General features: G+C 36.6%; 1 long non-coding RNA gene across 1 annotated transcript in view; it reads left to right on the top strand.

The window, feature by feature from the left end:
* Positions 1–20,000, top strand: part of LOC128247046 (uncharacterized) — a 53,953-nt gene that overhangs the window by 20,201 nt on the left and 13,752 nt on the right. Inside the window, exon 2 of the long non-coding RNA XR_016240812.1 lies at positions 14,581–14,622. This is a non-coding gene — a long non-coding RNA (uncharacterized LOC128247046). The remainder of the gene's footprint in view (positions 1–14,580; positions 14,623–20,000) is intronic.

Genomic DNA, 20,000 nt, shown 5'->3' with positions numbered 1-20,000 from the left:
GTTTAAAGATAAATACTGGAGAGTGGGCTTTTTAATGGCTTAGATTAAAAATGTCAAGGATGACAAAGCTGTAACTTCAATTTTAAAATATACTTGTTCTGTAATTATTCTGCTGGAACAAATAATAAAAACAAGTGCATGGATATCGTTATTGTTTAGCTTCAGATCAGCCTTGGTGAAGCTGACCTATGATCAAAGGCATTCCAGCCATGATCATCCTGCCTTAATTATATGATTAATAAGTTTGTCCAATTTAACAGACTTGAGCCAAAGTGCTGAAAATATAGAGAGAAATCTTTTTTATCTTTTACTTGTTATAGTATTTGAAGAATTTAGTCAAACAAATCAACCACAGTACTTATTTTTAAGTCTGGAACTTATTCTATCAGTTTTTATTTGTCAAACCACTACAGGGATGTTACAGAGATGATGTCTAGTCATGAGCACATACACACACACACACACACATGTGTGCACAGTGTTACAGGGATGTAAACAAACCAATGCCAGATGTCAAAACACATACACACATAGATAAATACATATATACATATATATGTGAAAGCTGCTTCCAGTTTCTGCCTATGAAATCCACTCACAAGGCTATAGTGATTTGGGGCTATAGTAGAAGACATTTTCCCAAGATGCCACACTCTGAGACTGAATCCAAAGACCATATTGTTAGGAAGAAAGCTTCTTGCCACACAGCCCATTATTTATAATCTTTTTTCTATCAAGACAATACAAAAGATAAAAATGCCAACCAAAATCAAACAATATCATTGGTTCATTTACAAGTGTCTCTTGTTGCAGCTAATACAAACTCTGCAGACTTATTGGAGTTTTACTTCATTAAAACAGACTGAAAGAAGTGGGTCCTTAACTGCACCTGGCATCTTTTAATTTTCTCACAGTCATGCTTCCATGCAAATATTCATTCTTTTGTTCATTTTTACATCCAGTTTTCCTTGCTGGCGTAGGTTGTACAAAGACTTAGCAATACAATATTTTATGGCTGGGTGATTTTTTTTCAAAACTGAAAACACAGGGCCAAAAGCATAAAGTTTGTAGGGGGCAGAATATGACATCAAATCAAATGATGTCATATGAAAAGGTATGGAATGTCATCATTCATGCACACATACACACATGTGTACATTCATGTGCACACGCATGCATGCACACACACACACACACACACACACACATACATACAAGTTTTTCCAGTTTTTGTCTACCAAATCCACTCACTAATCTTTGGTCTGTGTAGGCCTATAATAGAAGGTGCTATGCTGTGGGACTAAACTCAAAACCATGTGGTAGGGAATAAAACTTCTCAACCACATAGCCATGTCTTCACCTGTAAGACATAATATAAAATTGCCTCATGAAGCCAGTTAATGCTATTGGACTACTTTAAACTGTTCTTTACTGTTGCTAATATGAAAACCCAAAGAATTGTAAAATGTGGTAGGAGTTTTACTACTTTGATTTGTTACAGCCTAATTATTATTATTTATTATGGCCGGGTTCTAACCTGGGCTGCAGCAACAAAGTCTACCTGCCACACTTCTTGGTCTGTCATCACTGCCTCAATGTATTGAATACACTCCAGGTCAGTGTCTACAATCAAGTTGTTATATGACGTTTTTCTTTTCTTACAACACTATGAAGTGAGCTTCACAAAACTAATTTGGATGCTTCCAGTTCAGGGTGGTGCACAAAGTGACTGCATAGTCATAGCTGTCTTTGCCTAATCTTCTTACTAACTTTCAGCAGGTCTTTATAAAGGCATTCATTTGTCATATGTTGCTGCCATTTCAAATTTAGGGCCATTCATAGCATCCTTTCGTAGCATCCATTTAACCTGTTTGATAATTTCTTTGTCAGTGTCCATGTTTCACTGCAATATAACAGCATTGATTTGACAGTTGCAATGAACAGCTTGATTTTTGATTTTCCTGGGCAATTTGAAGTTCCAGACTTTCTTAAGTGTGTGGCAGGCTGTCCATACTTGTGTCTTCTTGATCTCAATGTCTGCTTCCAAACTGCTCACCCATCACCTGCATACTTGAATTCTTCAACAACATTCAATTTGGAGCTGCTCAAAGCAAACAGTTCAGGATCACTTGATTGGTTGAAAGACATGTATTCCATTTTCTTGAAATTTGTGTGCATATTTTAGCAGCTGATGTTTCTACTCTGCTGAGCAGCTGTTGAGCTTGATCTATTTAATTAGGTATGAGTGCTATATCAACTGCAAAGTCCAGGTCTGTGGCGGTTACTGCTGGTACTTTCCATGATCTTTGCCAGTTTATGATAAAACCAAGGTCTTCATCACTGTTGTCTATAGCCTGCCACATTGCATAGTCCAATATAATTGCAAACAGGTAAGGTGTGAGCCTAAGAGAAGCAGTTGTCAATCTGCAATTTAAAATTTCCCCTTAGATATATTTTTATATGAGAGTGTTAAACAATTATTGTATTTCAAACTAGTCTGAAATAAAATAATTGCCTTCATAAATAGTGTCTGTTGACCAAAATATAAAAAGTAAATGATATATAAAGTGGATTGATTAGGCCTTTCTGTAATTAATACTTATAAAAATAATTATTATTTATTCTTTTCATGGCTCCATAGCTATGGAGTCTATATTTTCTGATTATGAAGAGATTGTATAGATATTTAACATTTGTCTTGTATATTAAATTACAGCTGCAGCATTAGTTAAAATTTCTACTACTACAATGCATATAGTATATAGTACATTTGTTTAACCCAACACATTCTGCTTAGCATCTCAATAATTAAGTAAGTCTCTGTTAGAAATGGAATGAAATGAGAATGAAGGACAAATATGGAATTATACATGGAAGGTAATCAGCTTAAATCTAAAAACAGACTACAAAAGATCTTAAGAGTAAGTAAAGCTAAAGAAGTCTCAAGATATATTCTAGAGAGTGGGTTCTTTAATATTTTAGATTAAAAATGCCAAGGATAATGAAACTGGAACTTTTGCTTCAAAAGGATTTGTTCCATAATTACACTGCATGAACAAATAACAGAAAGTGCATGGAAGTTGTCGTTTAGTCTCAGACATCCTTGATAAAGCTGACCTACCAATCAAAGGTGTTCCAGCTGTTTATCTTTATTAATAAAAGCAAAATTCTGTTTGTTCGTCTAGGACTCCTGTACATTATTGACTTCTTTTCAGTAGACAAATTAAGTTTATGAATATAGATCATGAATTACCTAACTGTAAGTCGTTGCATTCCTCATATCCTTGTGTATTTGCTTGCTGTTTGCAATGACCATTGGCTCTGGCTGCTTTACACTAAGCCACTGATGTTATACAACATTTATTTCTGAAAATTATAATTTTTATTTTTAAAACATTCTGCACACCAACACATTTACTTGTCACTGAATTGCATTAACTTATTCTTTTGTTTCTTAATATCAAAAGAGCATTCAAATTCTTCACCTCTTTGTTATTCCAAATATCAAATGTGATGTGAGAGCTGTAGCTTTCTTTTCATATCTCTTCCAAACTAGTTGCTCTTAACACTGGAAAATACTTTCACTAAATATACAAACAATTTATGAGAAAGATAGGCACAATACACTTAGGTACTGGCCACTATTCTGTTCAACTTGACTATAAACAATGACACAGTGATGTTGGCAGTCAGTGATGGTATATAGGAGGAAAAATTTGAAAACAATAAAGTACCAGACAGATACCAAATTAATGGAACTTAACTGTAGTCATTTGATATTGCTGTGTCGATTATTAATACGTTATTGTAATTTTTCTTGTGGAAAATGATGTTAATCTTATGTGCTACTTGTTGGTCTGTCTGTATAATAAAGTTCTATAGTATTTTCACATTATCATCTTGTAAAACACATGAATACAACAAAACTTTTCTTGAACGATTCAAAATTATATAGCCAAGAATATGCAGAGCAGATATACTGCATTACTGCATTACTGCATCTATGAAAGTCATTGACAGACGGGATATATATATATATATATATATATATATATATATATATATACCGAGGTGCAGTGGCCCAGTGGTTAGGGCAGCGGACTCGCAATCATAGGATCATGGTTTCGATTCCAAGATCGGGCGTTGTGAACATTTATTGAGTGGAAACACATAAAGCTCCCTGAGGCTCTGGCAGAGTGTGGTGGTGAACTCTGCTGTATTCTTTCATCACAACTTTCTCTCACTCTTTCCTCCTGCTTCTGTTGTACCTGTATTTCAAAGGGCCAACCTTGTCATACTCTGTGTCACACTGAATCTCCCCAAGAACTACATTAAGGGTACACGTGTCTGTGGAGTGCTCAGCCACTTGCATGTTAATTTCATGAGCAGGCTGTTCTGTTGATGGGATCAACTGGAACCCTTGTCATCGTAAATGACGGGGTGCCATGATATATATACATACATGCATGCATATATATATATATATATATATATATATATATATATATGTATATATAGTAATAAGTAAGTACAAGCCAGCGATTCAAATGTAGGAAGTTAGTAGCCATCAAGCATTTATGCATATAGTACAAATGACAAAAGGTCGACAATATATAATAAAGCAAGTTTATAAAATCATAAGATACACATTTTGTCTCATATTGAAATTTAAAGGAACTTTGATAAACTAAGGTCACTAAAAATGCAAATAAAAAAATCCATTAATTACTTTTTGGGATATATTGAAATCGAAATTGAACCAAATTCGATGACTGGCACCCGTGCCAGTGGAGTGCTGATAGCACTGTCCAAGCGTGATCATTGCCAGAGCAGCTGTCTGGCTACCATGCTGGTAGCACATAAATAGCACCATTTGAGTGTGATCGTTACCAGTATCGCCTTACTGGCACTTGTGCTGGTGGCATGTGAAAAAACATTTGAGCGAGGTCGTTGCCAGTGCCTCTGGACTGGCTCCTGAGCAGGTGGTATGTAAAAAACACCATTTGAGCGTGGCTATTGCCAGTACCGCCTGACTGGCCCTCGTGCTGGTGGCATGTAAAAGCACCCACTACACTCTCTGAGTGGTTGGCGTTAGGAAGGGCATCCAGCCGTAGAAGCTCTGCCAGATCAGAATGGAGCCTGGTGCAGCCATCCAGTTCGCCAGTCCTCAAGTCAAATCGTCCAACCCATGCTAGCATGGAAAGCGGACGTTAAACGATGATAATGATGATATATATATATATATATATATATATATATATATATATATATATATATATATATATATATATATATTCTTTTATTTTTTTATTTGTTTCAGTCATTTGACTGTAGCGATGCTGGAGCACCGCCTTTAGTCGAACAAGTCGACCTCAGGACTTATTCTTTTCAAACCTAGTACTTATTCCATCAGTCTCTTTTGCCAAACCACTAAGTTACGGGGACATGAACACACCAACATCAGTTGTCAAGCAATAGTGGGGGTACAGACACAAATACACACACACACACACACACACACACACACACACATATGACAAGCTTCTTTCAGTTTCCGTCTACCAAATCCACTCACAAGGTTATAGTAGAAAACACTTGCCCAAGGTGATACGCAATGGGACTGAACCCACAACCATGTGATTGGTAGGCAATCTACTTACCACACAGCCACTCCTGTGCCTCCACATAGCCACTCCATTAAGTTAATGTCTGTTAGTAGAGTAACCAATAATTTCATGTCTACAAAGACCTTAGCCTCATGGATGTCTTGTCAGACTATATATATATATATATATATATATATACACACACACACACATATATATATATAAATACATATATACATGGGGTGGGTGCTGAAAAGATCCTTTTACAGGGTTTAGAAAAACTGAAGGACTACTGCAATCTGAGGGGAAATACGATGAATAAAATGATAATTAACCGATCCTCCTGTATTTTCTTTTACCCAAAGCCAGGAACTTTTCAGCACCCACTCATACACACACACACACACACACACACACACACACACACACACACACACACACACACACACATCATATATATATATATATTTATATAATTTGACTCATACCTAGAATGACCAAATCCATAGGCAACATCATTCACCATTAAAGAACAGGTCTTCAGCAGTAGATATATTGCGAGGAATATGTGTGTGTATGTATGTATGTATGTATGTATGTATGTATGTATGTATGTACGCATGCATGTATGCAGAAGTATGGAAGTATTGACTATATAATGGAATGGAATACTTTTTATCATTGTTGTCACTTAGCTCTAAGTCTTCAACCCTTATCAATCAGACCAATTATGAAAGACATTTCAGCCATATCCATTTCATCTTTTATTCTCAGACATATTGTATGTATAATGTCCACATTTTCTAATGTGTCCTTTTTTTTTTAAATTAAAAGGGTGTATGTAATTTGAGGGATATTTGGCTGTTATCCCTTATAGACTGAGTGACTGCTTAGCATATGGTCATCTTAAGGTCCAATTTGTGTGTTATTTTTTGCTGCTAAATTAGTTTTAGATTGTAGACATTTAAAATCTAATCCAATTTCTTGGGAGAATTGTACTGTTGTACTGATAATGGATTTATCACAGTTATTGTCGTAGGCATAGATGTGGCTGTGTGGTTGAGAAGCTTGCTTTTTAACTATGTAGTCTTGGGTTCAATGCCACTGTGTGGTACCTTGGGCAAATGTCTTCTACTATAATCCTGGATTGACCAAAGCCTTATGAGTGGATTTGGTAAACAGAAACTGGAAGAAGCCCATCATGCATGTATATATATATATATATATATATAGATATATGTACGTGTGTGTGTGTGTGTGCTTGCATGTGCATGTGATCAACAAAATATTGTCCACAAGATCAACAAAATTTGATCAATCACAACTTCACTTCAAGAATAGGCTTCAAGTAGAAATGCTAGACAGTTTTGGTATGCAGCAGAAAGAGCATTGACAGACACTGTAGGAGTTGACGAATGATACAAAAAGTCAGTAGCCAGCAAGCAACTAACCACACTTTATCTGCTGAAAAACTCTCTCGAAATTTTGTTGTTCATAGTAATGACAGCTATCATTTCTTGTGTACGGAAAGAATAAATTGTTATGAAAAGCTTTACAGACTCTAGTGTTCCTTTCTGTACAGAGACATAGTAGCCAACATTAATAACTATCTTCTTAAATCTTTTCTTTGATACTGAATAATTCCCTAACTCTTCTCCTCTCTAGATTCATAGTTTTCGGATATCAGACTTATACTATAATATTCAATGTTGTTCTAAAAAATTCCTAATATTACAGACTATACAGTCTAGGTATCTTATGTTTTAGTGCACAAATACAAAACCATGATATTGACTGGCATTGCGAAACAGTCAAAATCAGCCACCACTATCACCTTCACATTTTTGCTCAATGCACAAGGCATCAGCCCTTCCACCAATGCCCAAATGGAAGATCTAATTTATTGAGGATTGGGTTAATGATCATCCACACCATGTCCCTTTTTTCGTCCTCATCTCAATAACCTTCACTTGGAAGCTGAGGTGAGAGTGAAGAATTTTACAGCTATCTGTACAGATTGTGTTGGCAGAATAAAGGGTGGGACCACCATTTTCATGCACAATTCTTTTTCAGTTGAAGCAATGGACGTATTTACCAATGGCCACTGTGCAGCAGCTTCTGTGTACAGTAAACCAACAATTTAATAGTAGTTGGGCTCTACAGGTCACCTCTACCTCCTCTACTATGCTTCAAGGAATGCCTCAACAGTATTGAGTGTTTCATCCATCAGTGTCATGCTGACAACACATTAATGATGGGGAACTTCAACCTTCCCAGTGTTGATTTGTCCACAAACAGCTTGAAACCAGGCTTTTCCACCTCAGTCCCTGACAAAGAAACAGTTGAATTGCTTTTTGATTTCATGGATGAGTTTTTCCTAACCCAACTTGTTCTTGAACCAATAAAGTGTTACAAAAGCACCTTGGACCTAGTGTTCAGCAATCACACTGACACTACCCACAATATCGCAGTGGAAAAAGCATCACTACTCTCAGACCATGACATGGTTCTCTGTGATCTGAGATTCTACCACCCAAAGATAAAACTCAATGACATCTCTCCAGCCCATGCATTTGACACCATGGATCTTCATAATGCAGACTGGGATGCAATTGATCATGATCTTTCACAAGTTGATTGGGCCTTCACACATGCACACACCCACACCAACATAAACACATTATGGCAGAGATTTGTAGAAATTGTAACAAATATATGTGCAAAACATACCCCATTAAGATCAGTAAACAAATCGAAGTACAGAATCCCTAAAAATAGAAGAGCAATTATCAGAAAAATAAAAAGGACTAACAAAAAAATCAACCAACTTAAATACTGCCAACTTAAATATCCCATGTTGAGTCAAATTAAGCTGCAGGCTCCACTCCTGGTAGTGCCCTTCCATCTATTCCTTTAAGTTTCTGTTTTGCAACCATACTCCCCCCAGAACTGACTATGGTTTCCTGCGCAGGCTCCCCGCCGGGTCATCGAAGCAACACCAGCAGAGCTCCAGTTGCATTGAAAAAATACAACTTCCAAAAAAGCATTGAAAAGATACAACTTCCAAAAAACAACCAAAGAGCGGCTGAGGAGAATTGGGCCTTTGAGAAAATTAAACTCAATCTCAAAGTGCTCTTTTCATTTGCAAAAAAACAAAGCTGTTGCCACTGTTGGTCCTCTGGTTGATGAGAACAACACTGTACATGATGATGCAAAATCAATGTGCAAGGTACTGCAAAAACAATACTGCTCTGTTTTTAGTAACCCTAAAGTGGTTGATCTGGCTAGTATCAGTGATGTAAACCCTCAACTAACTATATCTGACATAACTTTTGGTGCTCCTGAAATCCTGACAGAAATAAATAAGCTCAAGCACAACTCGGCAGTAGGTCCCAATAGGTTCCTGGCCACAGTCCTGAAGGTGTGTCAACATCAAATTGCACCCCCTCTAGCTGAGCTCTGCAAGAATTCACTTGACACAGGCTATATTCCTGATTATTTTTTTCCCCATCTCTGTCGTTTCAGTTTTCAAAAAGGGAAACAAATCTCTTGCAGTGAACTACTGTCCAATTTCACTCACCTCTCATATCATTAAAGTATTTGAGAGAGTGGTGAGATCACGAATAACCCACTTCCTCGAAGACAACATTCTGCTGAACCCCAACCAGCATGGTTTCTATGATGGCAGAGACTGCCTGTTGCAGCTTCTGCACCATTTTGATGACATTTTAAAAGCTTTGGGAGAAGGCTCCAACACTGATGTCATATACCTTGATTTCAACAAGGCATTTGACAGAGTGGACCACAAAATCCTGCTGAAGAAACTGTCCAAAATTGGAGTCTGTGGAAAGCTGCTGCAGTGGACAAAGTGCTTCTTGACAAACAGAACCCAACATGTTGTGCTTGGGGGAATCTGATCAAACTCAGCCAAAGTTAGTGGTGGTGTCCCACAAGGTACTGTGTTGGGCCCATTCCTCTTTATCATCTACATCAATGACATAGTAGACATCACCAAACACTGTACATTGAAAATTTTTGTAGATGATTCCAAGCTCCAGAAGGCCATATACGGTATGGGAGACCAAACATGCCTTCAGTCAGATCTGTTTGCTGTTGTAAAATGGGTGGAAAAGAACAATATGTTTCTAAATGAAGATAAGTTTAATTTGATCCACTTTGGAAAAGAGGACATTCTTAAACTACCATATGCCCTTCCCTAGGGCGAATCCCTAGTGTCATCCAACAACACCAGAAACCTTAGAGTAATTGTTGATAACAGTCTAAGCTGGAGTTCCCACGTAAACAGCAAGGTTGATTTGACTTGCAAGATGTGCTCCTGGATTCTGAGAACTTAGAGATGCTTGCACCATCATCCTTCTCTACTCTACTTTTGTTTGATCCCACCTTGAATACTGTTGCCCACTGTGGTCTCCGCACATGAAGCAAAGCATTATGAAAGTGGAAGCACTCAATAACAAGAGGTCAATAACAAGAAAGATAGATGGCATGACGGACATTGACTACTGGAGTCAACTAAAAAAACTCAATCTCTACTCTCTCCAATTCCACTGTGAGTGCTATGTCATTTGTGTAATGCAGAAAATATTCCATCAATATTGCACAAATTGATGTTGGCATCAATTTTAAAATCCTCTCAAGATTTGGCCCCTGTGCTATTCACCCATTACAAAAGTCAAACTTGAGACACACGACAACATTATGACACAACTACTTTACCTCAACTGGTCCAGCTCTCTTTAATATTATACCAAAATACATCAAAACAGAAACAGATCCCATAAAATTCAAAAGTTCTCTGGACAAATTTCTCAAAAAATCCTGGACCAACCTCCTACATCCAGATGTGTGTGTGTGTGTGTGTGTTTGTGTGTGTGTGTGTGTGCCCGTGTATGTGTGTGTGCGTGCATGTATGTGTGCACGCTATTGTCTCCTTGTCTTAACATAGCTTGATAGTCGCAAACAAGTGTCACTGTAGTGCAAGCAGTGTCCTTTATTTTCAATATTCTGTGGAAACATGTCTGGACATGGGGAAATATTACCTTACTTGGAAACAGATGAGGGTTGGCAACAGGGAAGGGCATCAGGCTGTAGAAATTCCATGATCTGTGCAAGCATGGAAATACATACATTAAAATAATAATGATAATGAGGATGAGGTTGAAATCTGAAAGGATTTTGAGATGCTTAGATTTAATAATATTGAGGAGATTGATGGTCATCCTATTTCTCTCCACTTTCTAATTTATTCTTTCTTCATATTTCTCAAATGATGATTTATGTAACATTATCATGCCTTCTCTGACATCCTTTCTCAGCTAATTTCCTATTGCTACAATTTCCTCGACATTCTTACTACACATTCTAGAATATGTGATTTTGTCTATATGGAATTTGATATAGCTTGTTATCAATACTGGTTTCTATGCTACCACAAAATCAGAGCTTCATTCACAGGCATTTTTAACCTTAATCATTATTTATCCTCATTCACAATTTCATCCATCTCCATAAAACAGTTCCCATAAATCAATTTTTTTGCAGCTACATTTTTTGTTTAATTACCTGGTACCATGCATTCTTCAACCTTAACTAAACTATTCTAGTTTTCTTAATTTCTTTCAACAGCAGTTCCACCCTTTTCTTCACATATTATATACTACACTATTTTTCTCATTTTCTATATATCCTTTACATCTAATTTACCTTTCCTTTTGTTTTTTTCTACTGAGTATAATAAATCCTATTAATATGACTCTTACTGTGTAAGCCCCCATATATGGTCAATGCTGTACAAGTGTTCTTATCTAAACTAACATCTGTATTCTGTTTTAGAATTCCTCCATTTATATCCTAACAGAAGATATGGTTTATGTCTTAATGGCTAAAATCTTAGTTTTACTATGTAGCTTAAATTTAACTTCCAGACACAATCTTTACTGAACAGTTCCTTCATGTTATGTTGTTTAATCCCAGGTTAGCCCTGACTTAGTAAACCAATGATCAAAGGATTTCTAACTGACATCATCACGAAAACCATCAAACACCACCACCACCACCACCACCACCACCACCACCACCACTTTCATTATTGTCTTCACATACACTTCTCCATGCTTGCATGGATCAGATAGAACTTGCTGAGACAGATTTTCTATGGTTGCATGCCCTTCCCATCACCAAGTCTTACATGTTACCCTCTAAGTTACTGAAGTTACTACAGCCATGCTGAAGTGATAACAAGTATTACTTCTCAATATAGTTACTACTTTCATCTCTTACAGAGATTTTCTAACTACCTGCTTTGCTTGTTATATATATATATATATATATATATATATGTATGCATTTTATTAAACTGCATGAACTAAAAGTCGGAGGGGGGGCAGGATAAACTACCTGCATCAACTTGCTATAAAAGCAGGTAGTAATTTTACTTTCTATTTATTCTTAGTGCAAGTTTTGAAGAGTGCAGTTCGATTTTAACAGTTATTTTTTCAAAGCTATAATGGAAGTGACAAAGGAGGATATTTGGCATATTTTGCTTTATGAGTTCAATAAACGCAACAACATAACGAAAAGTGCAAGGAATATTAATGCAATAAATGGGGATTGGACAAAAAGTGTAAGCCAGTGTCAGTGATGGTTCCAGAAATTCTGAGCTGGAAACTACAGTATGGAAGATCTGCAGAGCTTGATGAGGATGTCCTGCAAACTCTGGTGGAACAAAATCCCATTATAACTGGTGAGGAACTAACAGAGAAGCTTGGTTTTGGTCATTCAACCATTCATTGACACCTGCATGCCATCAGAAAAGTCACCAAATTGGGTCAATGGGTTCCTCACAAACTTTCCTAGTCTAATCGTGCACAGAGAGTGAATGTGTGCTCTTCTTTGCTATCACATCTCATGAACGAACCTCTTTTTGACTGAATAGTGACTGGTGACAAGAAATGTGTTTGCTATAAAAATGTCAAGCATTGAAGACAGTGAGTAGGGTAAGGAGAAACATCATCACCCTAGGTTAAACAAGGTTTTCACCCACATAAAGTGTTGTTATCTGTTAGGAGGGATATGAAAGGTTTAGTCCACTTTCAACTTTTAAACTCAAACCAAATGATAACAAAGGAGATCTACTGTGAGCAGTTGGAATGGCTTAAGTCAGCACAAGAAGGAAAATGACCATCTTTGGTTTCAAGAGGAAAGGTGTTCTTTCATCAAAATACTGTTCAGCCACATACAGTGAGGATGACATTCCAACGGCTGCAGCAGTCTGAATGGGAAACGATTCCCCACCCACTATATTCACTAGACATTGCCCCATCTGAATATCATTTATTCCGGAAGAAATATGAATTCTGTAGACGAGGCCAGAACAGTACTGGAGGAGGATTTTTCATCATGGTCAAGTAAATTTTAGAAGAGGAGCCTTGCAAGTCTACCAGATAGATGGAAGAGCATTGTAGAAAATGAAGGAGAGTATATTTTAGATTAAAAAAGAACTTTGTTTATCTTAATTTTGAAAAATAAAATAAGTATAAAAGAAGCGCATTATTTATGGAATGACTCAATGTATATATGTATATATATATCATCATCATCATTATCATCATTTGACATCTGTTTTTCATGCTGGCATGGGTTGGACAGTTTGACTGAGAACTGGTAAGCCTGGGAGCTGCACCAGGTTTCAATCTGTTTGACAAGATTTCTACGACTGGATGCACTTCCTAACACTAACCATTCTGAGAGTGTGGTGGATGCTTCTTACATGCCACCGGCATGGGTGCCATTGACCCAACACTGGCATCGGCCATGACTACAGTCTCACTTGGCTTGACAGGTCTACACAAGCACGGTACACCACCAAAGGTCTTAGTCCCCTGTCACTGCCTCCTTGAGGCCCAACACTTGAACAGTACTTCTTGCACGCCAGCCAGATAGCTCTGGTATTGACCACGACTATGATTTCACTCAGCTTAACAGGTCTTCACAAGCACGGCATATCACCCAACGATTGAAGGGTACTTTTAACAGGCTATGACTATGATCTCACTTGGCTTGATGGGTCTTTTCAAGCATGGCATATCACAAAAGGTCTCAGTCGCTTGTCATTGCCTCTGTGAGGTTCAAAATTCAGAGATCGTACTTCACCACCTTGTACCATGTCTTTGTGTCTACCTCTTTCACAGGTTCTCTCCACCGTTAGAGTGCAACATTTCTTCACACAGCTGCCTTCATCCATACGCACCACATGACCACACCAGCACAGTCGTCTCTCTTGCACATCACATCCGATGCTTCTTATGCTTCTTATGTCCAACTTTTCTCTCAGGATGCTTACATTGTCGTGCATGTACACTGACATTACACACCCAGCAAAGCATATTAGCTTCATTTCTTACAAGCCTATTCATTCATACATACATACATACATACATAACATACATACATACATACATGCATGCATGCATACATACATACATACATACATACATACGTACATACATACATATATATGAGCAAACCTGGAGTATAGATGGTATGTCATTGTTGCAGTTTTGAATAGCAATGAGAGGACTCTGACAAACCTAGTTGATTGATTGACCAAACAATTAATCGAACAATTGATTAGTTGACTAATAAAAATAAAAGAAATGAAATAGGACCTGCGCATGTATGTTCATTATTGGCATAATATCCACCCACCAAGATACAACAATATACATATGTAAATGAAGGGCTTCTTTCAGTTTCCATCAAGTGCTCACAAGGCTTTGATCAGCCTATGGTTACTATGGTTATAGTAGGAGACATGTGCCCAAAGTGCTATTCAGTGGGACTGAACCACAAGCTTTCTGGTTGGAAAGCCAAACTCCACAGCCATCCAGTCTATTTAAGTATATTATATAACCAAGATTATAGTAGCCAATGTAACTTTTCTCATTATTTTCAGGTGATTGGATGTGATTTGGGAGAGATTTAACTGCTATTTCTGGTAGGTTGAGTAACTATTTTGAAGTCTTCTTATTGTCTAAAGTTCCTTTATATTAGTTTCCTATGTCTGCTCTAACTCTTATACTTGGGTATTTATAGTCTTTTCTATCTGTTTCGTGGCTTCCTTATCTAGTAATTGTATACCATTACTCTTTCCTTCTCCTCCCCCTCTCCTATTTTCTTTAAAACTCCACAACTTTTAATCCATAATTCCATTTCAATATCTCCATTTAATCTATGAAATGTTTGCAATAAAGAGTCTATTTGATTTTTCCATCTTTATGAATAATTTTAAATCATCCATAAATAGATACTTTAAGCTTCCTGCCATTAATAATATACCCATCCTTCACTATTCCTTAGAAGCAGTATTAAAGGTATCATGTATCTATCTATCTATCTATCTATCTATCTATCTATCTATCTATCTATCTATCTATCTATCTGTCTGTCTGTCTGTCTGTCTGTCTGTCTCTCTGCCTGTCTGTCTGTCTGTCTGTCCGTCCATCCATCCACCAATCCATCCATCCATCCATCCATCCTTGCATACGTATGTACATACATACATACATACATACATACAAACATACATATCTTGCTAAAAGTAACATGGATTAGCTATCACTCAGAAAGACTGCTGAATAGCTCTATTTCTGGTTTTCCATTTACTCACACTTTTTAGATTCAAATTTGTATATTGTCTGCTATCCCTATCATCCTTTAAACATTCTATTATCCAGGAATGAGGAATCATATCATAGATATTTTCATATATGCATACATATATGTATGTATGTATGTGTATATATATATATATATATATATATATATATCAACCCATGATATAGTAAAGTGTATATATCACTTTTAGCAATTTTGAAGTATTAAATTACCAGTAATTAGTCCTTAATATGTCTATACTTTCTTTAACATTTGTATTTTGAGTGCCTTTTTTTTCTTCTTTTGCTCTGGTGGTAATAGATACTGGCTACTTGTCTGCCTGTCTGCCTGTCTGCCTGACTGCCTGTCTGCCTCTCACTATCTCTTTCTGTATATATATATACATATATATATATATATATATATATATATATATATATATATATATATATATATATATATATATATATCAAGGGCAAGCAAGTATGTATACAAGTCGCCTAGAATAAGACGCCAATGTCTAAAAACTACCTTAAGATATCACCATAGAATATAAAAACACTGTACTAGTGCAAATAAATTAAATAGATTCATGAAATGGTTCAATTACATCTCAATTGATTCAAAATTAAGGGGTAATCCCTTATTCTATCATCAGTGTAATATTACACTGATGATAGAAAATGTAACCAACAAATAAGTTGGCAAAATTGGGGCCCATTCTCATTCCCATAGCAGCACCAGAGTGATGCTGGTAAATCTCTCCCACAAATGTAAAGCAGTTGAAGGTGAAGACGAGTTCTGCTAGATGGAGAAGGGTGGAGGTGCTGGGTATGAGGGCAGGGCGATGGTCAGGGAAGTTTTGGAGGGCTAAGAGGCTGTCATTGTGGGAGATCACATTGTACAGGGATTTTATATCCATGGTGAAAAGGACATGTGAAGGAAGGGCTGGGTGAGAAGGAGAAAGAATTGAAGAGGCAAAGGGCATTGTTGGTGTCATGTATATGAGATAGGATACAAGAGTTAAGGAATGGAGTAGATAATATCTGGGTTACATACATTTCATAGTGAGCGGAACCTCAAAAGTGGTAAATATTCAAGTGAGGTGTATACCACAGGCTATTTTTCAGGCCAAGAGTAATTTTGATTAAATGAAGATAATCTGGAGGGGTTTCACAAGGGTATGCTTACACGATTTGAGGAGGATTGCTGGGGAACCATCAGGACCAGCAGTTGAGTTTGCATCCACCTCCTCTATGGCTAGTAGTATATCTTCTTCACTAATGTTGATGTATTCCATCGTAACTGCCTTACTGATTATAGATGAGGCAGCAAAGAAATCCACTGGTTCATTCACTTGTCTGTGTTCCAATAGGATGGTAAAGACACTTTTGAACTGGTCATTCGGTACCTCACTGATCCTGGTTGAACTATTTGTGAGAGAGCCATCCTTTTGGAAGAGGGGTCCTATCTTGCAGTGTACTGAGGCTGCTTCTTTCACATAAGGAAAGAAGGCCTTTGGGTTTGACTTAATGTTTTTCATAACCCCGGCTTCTTTGTCTGCTCTCTCTCTCACATAGGATTGCTGCAGGCTTTTTTCAATCTCCATCAGTGTTGCTTTTAGGCAGGACCTTTCGCTACTTTTGGAATGTTGGTTGAAACGACTTGCAAACTTTGTCCATCGTCTCAAGAGGATCTTCCTCTCCCTTGAAATCTTGTTCTTTTTTGTGTTGGTCTTGTGCCCTGGGACATATTTCTGGCATATGGTTTGCATAACAGACATGAAATATTCTAGTTTCATGCCAATGTCTGGTGTGGAGAGATATTTCAGCCAGTCTTGTGTGAGGATCTCTTTTTGGATCGATTTCCAATCTGCTTTGTGGAAGTTCAGACTGGAGAGATTTTGGGTGCTTCCTTTAGGCTGTATGTCTCTGGCTACTTTTGGTCTATACACAGACAGCTCTATAATGTTGTGATCTGAAACTAATGTTGGTGTCACTTTCACATCATGAACAATTTCTGTATTGCTTGTGAAGCAGAGACCCAAAATGTTATTCACCCTAGTTGGTCTGAGCACAACATGCTCCATGAATAAGGCATTAATGAGGTTGAGCAGGGCCTCCACTTGTGCTTGTTTGCAATGAGTCATTCCTCAGAGCATGAGACCTAACATATATGTATATGTGACAGGTTTCTTTCAATCTACCAAATCCACTGACCACGTTTTGGTTAGTTTTAGGCTACTATCATATAGTTATAAAGGAAACGTTTTGACCATACAGCCTGTAACTAAGTTTTGTCTTACAGAATTTGCAAAATAGAAGTATTTTTTGATGTTCTTAATTATTTTACTAATTTCATTTTTTATTCTTCTCTTTCTTTTTTTTAGTCTTGTGAATTTAAAAATACATTTTGCTTCAAAGAGTTTCTTTAAAACAAAAATGCTTAATATATGTTGTATCTTGTAGATTTTAATTATAAAGTTGTAGACATATCAAAGATTAGATTTATTGAAATCATTTGTCCCTACAGATAATCTTAATTTAATTAGGTCTCCTGATTAAGCATAATATATTTAATTGCATTGTATGTATAATCTGGAATTGAAATGAAAATAATCAGCTAGTTACTGGAAACATTTCTCCTTAATTATTAATTAGAAAGGCAATATTCAAATATTTACAACTGGCTAAAATTGAACAGGACTTTAATAACTATTTAATGATCCGAAAACATGCAAAATTAGTTCGTCAAGAATTAAACTACATAAACAAATCCTCTATTATTCTATATTTTCTCTTATTATGTCCTGTCATTCATGTTTTCTCAGTGTTTGTATACCAGCATCACTGGAATTGTTCTAGTTCACTGCTGATCACATAATTCCAGTTTCTTTTGACTGCTATAAAAATTTTACTTGGCTATTTTATCTTTTATCCTTTAATTGTTTCAGTCATTAGACTGCAGCCTTGCTGGGACACAACCTCAAAGAGATTTTTGTCAAATGAATCAACCTCAGTACTTATTTTCCTAAAGCCTGGTACTTATTCAACCAGTCTCTTTTGCTGAACCACTAAATTATGGGGATGTAAACACACCAACACTGGTTATCAAGCAGTGGTGGGATTCAAACTCAGACACAAAGATGCACACACACACATGCACACACGCACACATGCACAAATATAAATGACGGGCTTCTTTCAGTTTCCATCTACTAAATCTATTCACAAGGTTTTGGTTGGCCTGAGGCCATAGTAGGAGACACTTGCCCAAGGTGTCACATAGTGGGACTGAATCCAGAATCATGTGGCTGGGAAGTAAGCTTCTAACCACACAACCACATCTCATGAATTTTTCTTTTATATTGATAATCATTGATATTAAGGTATCGAATGAATGAAGAGATAATGTTTGTAAATACAAATGTCAAAATGTTGAGTCTACTACATACACTGGCATTGTGGTTGTCTAGAACTTTTATCAGATTGGCAGAATTCACTACCTTTAGAGAATCGGATAAAATATCTTATAGTATTGGTGCTTGAATGTTTATACTATATGTCAGAAAATACAGTATCTTCTTGTTGAGAATACTCCATCTACCATTTTTTTTTCACTAGAAGAGTGTACCAATAGTAATTATTTTATTTTTGGCAAATCTAGTGCATCTATAATATTACCTTCCTAATGCTTTCTTTCATTCACATTCTTTGGTTTACTTTAACCATTACAACTGTAAGTGTATTTCTTGAACTCTGTTTAGTTAATTTTTGTTTGCAGTTTCATTTTCAGATTAATTCCCTTCCCACTATTTTGTTATCAAACATGATATTAGGAGTTTTTATTAATTTCTCTCTCTTCAACATTGCCTTGGGGCATTTTTCCAAATCATATTTCTTTTCACTTTCCTTTCTGAAATACATGCACTTCAGAAAATAGAGAATCCAGTTGTTTGTCATCTGCATCTCATACAGCTTGAGGTCATTCATAAGCAAATAATTGATTAGCCTTCTGTAGCAATAATAATAATGATGATGGTGATGATGATGATAATTTCTTCATTGGCTACAAGGGTTGCAAAAAATATTTAGAAAAGAACATTTAGATTGGGTGTGTTGGCATTAGGTATATTGTCAGGTGCTCACACTTTTCTACCTGACAGGCAATGCTGTTGGTGTTATGTCAAGTCTTGCATTCTGTATGAGCAATAACATCCTTTGAGAGACCCTAAGCACCAATGGAGATCAACTGAATGGTCTATTCTGGAGAGATTTAAACCTGGGAACTATTGACAACTTCCAGAAATCACCAGCTGTACTACAAGGAGGCATTACCAGTCCTTGTATGGCTGATTTATTAGAGTATAAGAGTATTAGAGTATAAGGAACAAAATGCCTTATTGTATTTATTCAAACATCTGACATTTTGTCTTTCAATACTGTCAAGGTAAACTTTGCCTTACGACCTTTCAGGGTTGATAAACTATAATCCAGTCAACTGCTGGAGTGCATGGTTACAACTACTCCCCTTCTCCTCAAAATTACTGGTTTTGTAACTAAATCAGTGGCATTTATTACAGTTCTTTACATTCTTCTGAGGTTGACTTTATCTTTCATCATTTTGAGGTTGATAAAACAAATACCAGTTGAGCACTGGGGGTCGATGTAATCAACTAAAAGCCCACTAAAAAAATTGCTGGCCTTGTGCCAATATTTG

The sequence above is a fragment of the Octopus bimaculoides genome, chromosome 2 (assembly GCF_046866305.1).
Source record: "Octopus bimaculoides isolate indiv1 chromosome 2, ASM4686630v1, whole genome shotgun sequence".
Lineage (NCBI taxonomy): Eukaryota > Metazoa > Mollusca > Cephalopoda > Octopoda > Octopodidae > Octopus > Octopus bimaculoides.
The sequence above is the reverse complement of the archived record's forward strand: the minus strand, read 5'-3'. Positions and strand labels throughout refer to the sequence as shown.